Here is a 5,840-nt window from a genome sequence, read left to right as displayed (position 1 = left end):
GAACCTCCACTGCTATTATCTTGTTATCTGTAAATTAAGAACTTTAAGGCATTGATGTTTTAGGGTTAAGCTGTTGCAGCTGTGGGTTGTGATGGTTGATGTTTTTTTTAAGAATCGTTGCTGCTGGGGTAACTGAGATTGCTACTGCTAGTCCTAATGTTGCTACTGTTGCTGTTGATTTGTCCCAATTCAAGTTCAGTGTCACTGCCCTAGGTCTAGTCTTTCTCCGGACTCTATTTCACTTTTATACTCTGAATTGCCTTGGTCTCGTTTATCTGTTTGATATGGTTCTAATTCCATTTTAGTTTCGGTGTTGCCTTGAATTTTCAGAGTTGTTTCTGTATTTAATTCCATCAAATTCGATGTTGCTGCGAGTGTAATCGGAGTTGGTAATGCCGCCATCATATCTCAACTTGGCCAACATCATCCTCGTTGTTCTGATTCCAATTTCCCCAATTTTGAAACGGTAACACTCTCATCCTTGCTCTGATTCTATTTCGTTCCTCTGCCATGTACCTGCTCTAATCATGGTAGTCTATGTCTTTATTTTATCTCAGCCCTTGTGGCTCCCATTTTATGCTACAATTAGGTCATGTATTTACGTTGATGCTGCCTTGGGACAGGAACTGTTGAAGCTATGACCGGTTTTGTAGTAGCTTGTTGCTACCACCAATGCTGATTTATGGTAGAATGATGAGGCTGCGATGTTGAGGGTGCAGTCCAGCCTACTTTCTCGCCAAAATTCTGCCTTCGGTTTCTTTTAATTGTGACATTGAGGTAGGGGCATTTTCATTAAACTCATTTTTATTCTTAAGAATTGTTATAAATTGATATTTAAGCGAATAAGAATTTTTAGTGATTATGGAGTTTTATGAATTGAACTGAATTGCCTTGAATGAATGTGATTGCTTACTTGACTGTGGCTACTTCTGAATAGCGTGTTGGAATTAAGATAGTGAGTAGGAAATTAATTGGAAAATCTGATTTGAATATTTATCAAGTATAATTTGAGAATTGGAAAATGATTTGATGTTAGAGTTAATTTTGGGTTTGGAAAATGGCTTGAGATTTGTGAATGACTCGGATTTGAAACTGTTGGAAAGGGTTTGAGTAAATGTTGGTTGGCTTTGTTGGAAATGAATTGAGATCTGGAAAGGATTATAATATTGAAAATAAGCTTGATTTGTTGAAAAAGGAGTTTCAATTGAAAATGGTCTGAGATATTAAAATTGGTCTGATTTTGAAATTGAATCGAAGGGAGTTTGAGAAATGGTTTTGTTGGGACCTGAAAAGGGTGGCAGAAATCCGAGTTTTAGAGGAGATGCTGGCGAAATTTTGTAAAATTAGAAATTTCATTTGAGGTAGTTATTTTAAAAAGATTTAATTTTAAGCATTATATGGTTAAAGATAACTTTATTTATCAAAGAAAGAATTATGTTTTGAATTGGAATTTGTTAATGAACGGAATGGAAGGAAGGATGATAAAGATTTTCTTTGAAATATGGTTTTTGAATGAATTTGAAAATGAGATATGGATTGATGAATGATGATGATGTTGAGATTGTTGAACTTATGAATTTGGAAATGAAATATGGCTTATGAATTTGAATTATCTGAGATATGAGGTTCCCTGAATAAAGTGTCGTGGCTTGCCAACACGTGTACCAGGTTGAAAACTCGATACTCTATTGACTCTACGACGCAAGTGTGACCGGACACTATATAAATTCTCGGGAATGTTATCCCCATTGAGCAATATTGATTATTTGAGAAAAAGTTATGCATAGACTCTTGGGGATGCACGTTGGGGGACAGTCTAAGGACAATTCAGACTTGTCACGTTGGCTGGATAATCGACAGATGAGCCTCATCAGCCATAGGACAGGCATGCATTATATGCATTTGTATGTTTTGCTTGGGTTTAAACTTATTTTGGTTTGCCTAATTGCTAAACTGTTCGTAACTGCTACTTGAACTATTTGCTGTAACTGCTACCTACTTGTGCTTTCCTTGTTTGTCTTGCCTGTGTTTGTCCTGGCGTGCTACTTTTGAGAATGAATTTTGGTGCTGAATTAATGATTGTGTTGTTTGATTGTGTAATTAGTTTCTGAATGAGATTTTCTTATAAAAAAGGAAAAGGTTTTGGATTTCTGAAAAAAATTAAACGTTGTTTCTTTGAAAAGGTATTGAACGATTACCTATTGGTTTTTAAGAGATTCATAAGGCAATGATAATCACTGAGCTTGAAAACAGTTTTCTTATAAAATATCTTCTTATGACAATTCTGAAATTCCGTGGTGAGACTGTGTGGTTAAGTTCTCACCCCCTACAGCTTTACCTTCAGGAATCAGAGGAAGGAGTCTAGTGAAGAGTTATACTACGTTTTTGGTTTATATGGTATTGCATTGATTTGATAATTTTTCTTCCATCGTCTTTGTTATTACAATCTTGTAAGAGGGACATGAGTTGTTTGTTATATATATATATATATATTTAGTTTCGGTTTTAAAAGAATTCAGTGAAACGGTATCGAATCAAAGGCTCTTATTTTAATATTAAGTATATAAAGTGGTCGTAATACTTCTTTCTATCAGAGTGGCGCAGTCGAAAGCTTGACATTCTGGTAGTGAGGGTGTTACATTTTCTGATTTATTTCATTTAATTCGTTAAAACAAATCAATTATAATTAATTAATAATATCAATTAATTAATTTGATTAGACATTCAAATCTCACAATTTATTATAATTTATATGAATTGATTAATTATAATTAATTATATCAATAAATTAATTTAGTTAATTATATTAATTATTTGATTTGATTGGAATAAATATCAAATTATTTAATAAATAATAAATATGATAACGAAATATATGAATTAATTTAATTTGTTTATTTTTCTCAATACCATCTATTTATACAAGATCAAATGTTTTTAACTCATTCTCTCTCTCTCTCTCTCTCTCTCTCGTGTTTAGGGTACAATTTTCGTAATTTATTTAATTTTTGTTTTTTATCTTTATTTATACATTTCATTTTTTTATATTTTTTTAAATTTTTGTTTATTTTAATTGCTTATTATTAGGCGCATACTTTTTTTTTTATTTTAGCTTCTGATTAACAAAAAAGATGTGTTATCTTTACGTTTTTAAATAATCTTATTATAATTTTATTTTGTAGTATTCTATTTTGTCATGTGTACTTCAATTCATATATATATATATATTGTTTTTTTTTTGTGATTTACAATTAATATATACATTATTCGTGCATGTGGTTTATATGTTAATGTTTTTATTGATTCTCTTTATTATTATTTTTTTGTCTCTTTATTGCTCTTTATTTTAGTTATATTAATTGATTTCTCTGTATTGATACTCTTTTAATTTGAAATATCATGACAATTTAGAGTGTATGTTGTGACCCATGAGATATTCGTTAATTTGGTGTATCTTTTTAGATGATTTATGTTATAATGTGTTTAAGGATCGGAGTTGACTTAAAATTATAATATAATATATAAATGATTTATAGTATGCTAAAATATTATGACATTATCATATAGATATTTTTTAATTTATTCTTTAAATTCAATTATATAGGATCTTGAAAATTATGTAATTATATAATTAGTTATTTTTTCATATAATTATTATATTGATCATTTACATTAGTGAGACTATTTTCATTATTAATATTTATAAATATGCTATGATTTGAATAATTGATTGAATCATCTTATTCGTTTAAATTTAATTTTATTGAATTAATTATTCAAGGTGTCATTGTTATTTCTATTTTTAAAGAATTTTTTTAATATTTTTTAACAATTCTAATAACATAATAACAATTAAAAAAGATAGAACAAAAATTTTTTTAATGTGAAAATAGAAGAAAAAGAATAAATTTAATAATTTTTTCAGGATATATGTTTTTTTTATAGATAATTGTTGTAAGGCATGAAAAATTATTAAATTCTAACAATAATTATTAAGGATAAAAGATCATTATAATTAAAAATAATGTCAATTTAAATGATATATAAATAAATCATGCTAAACATAAAAACTTAAAAAGGTTATTTTGAAAAAATATAGTTTATGATATTTAATTTTTTTACTATTTATTAAAAAATCATAATTATTTAACGATATTTATTTTTTAAATTCACTATGTATGCAATTTTATTCTTTTTTTTTTTGACAATTTTACTCATGATAGTAATTCTTCTAATGGTGTAAATAAGAATAATTATATTTTTACTTTTTGATATAATCGATATATTATTAATCATGAATAGTAATTAATCCCTTATATTTTTAATCAAAGTACTTTGAGAATAGTTTCTATTTATAGATATTAATGGATGATTATTTCTTTAAAATAAAATGCATTATGATTTTAGGTTGTTTCATAATTAACAATAATATTTGATTATTTCTTTAAAAATAAATTGCATTATGATTTTAGGTTGTTTCACAATAATAATTAATGTTTATAATATTGAATTACTATAATTTTTTTTATTTTCTATCATTAGTAATTAATCCTAAATAAAAAAGATTATGTTGAATTATTGAATAGTCCAAGTATAATCGAAGTTAATTTAGTTTATTTGTTTATTAACATAATTGATTGAAAGCATAAATGATAAATAAGACAAGCAAATAATTAAAAAAATAGAATGTTAGTAATTACTTAAAATAGATTTCTACTTTAACAAAAAATTGAGACGTACATTTTTAATTATTTATTTAAAAAATATAGCAAAATGAGTTATATTATTATTGATAATTGATATCAATTAATTGATTGTATGATTTTGTTAGATGAATATCGTATAATAAATGTTGTGAAATTAATTATAATAGAATAATTAATAAATAAAAACTAAAAGGGACTTTTTTATTGTTTTTTAATGGCTACATATTTTTATAATTTCACTTTTTCTTTATCTCTTCATTTCACATTTATTTCTTTAATTTATTAAACTAAATCAATTATATTAATTATTTATATTAACTAATTAAGTACTTTTTAATGGGTTATTATAACTATGTCTTTAAACCATAAGTTAAAAATATTATAAAAAATATTTTATAAAAATTATTGAAAAATAAATATTTTTAAAATGTGTCCTTAGATACAAACTAACTAAATTATTTTTCAATTTAATATATTTGATTCATTCAATTGTATTAATTATAACTAATCAATTGTGTAATTTGATTTGATTAAGATAAATATTTCATCATTTAATATTTTATTTGGTTCATTAAATTATGTTAATCATAATTTCAAATATTTAATTTAATTAGAATAAATATCAAATTATTTTAAATTTTGTTTGATTCATTAAACTAAATTAATTATAACTAATTTATTATTTAATTTGATCGAGATAAATATTAAATTATTTAATAAATAATATATAAAGCAATGAAATAAACGAACTCAATTAATTCAATTTATTATCTTATTATTTTATATATCCCTTTTCTCTCTTTCTATTTTGTACTTCAGATAAAATATTTGTAATTTTTTATTTTTGTTTCTTTTTTTCTTAATTTAACTAATATTTTTCTATGATTTTATTTTATATTAATTCTTTTTTTATTTATTTTGATTAATAATTCTTAAGGGTGTTATTATTTTATTTAAAGATAATTTAAATTTTTTGTATATTAGTTCTTTTTTAAATATTTTTTGAAATTTTTTTAATAAGATCGTATTTTGATTTTTCTCTTTCATCATTTGTATTAATTAATTATATTAGTTTTCTATTGTAATACATTTTTTATCTACTCCACACATTATCTTTTTTTATCTTCTTTTACT

General features: G+C 24.6%; 1 long non-coding RNA gene across 1 annotated transcript; it reads left to right on the top strand.

Moving 5' to 3' along the window:
* Nucleotides 1–56: 56 nt before the first annotated feature.
* Nucleotides 57–2,486, top strand: LOC127739613 (uncharacterized). The gene is made up of 4 exons (XR_001586051.3): nt 57–213; nt 331–466; nt 624–777; nt 1,669–2,486. It is a non-coding gene; the product is annotated as an uncharacterized LOC127739613 (long non-coding RNA).
* The last annotated feature ends 3,354 nt before the right edge of the window (nt 2,487–5,840 follow it).

Source organism: Arachis duranensis, chromosome 7 (assembly GCF_000817695.3).
Source record: "Arachis duranensis cultivar V14167 chromosome 7, aradu.V14167.gnm2.J7QH, whole genome shotgun sequence".
In the NCBI taxonomy this organism is placed as follows: Eukaryota; Viridiplantae; Streptophyta; class Magnoliopsida; order Fabales; family Fabaceae; genus Arachis; species Arachis duranensis.
Note: the sequence above shows the minus strand (reverse complement) of the source record. Positions and strands in the feature narration are given on the sequence as shown.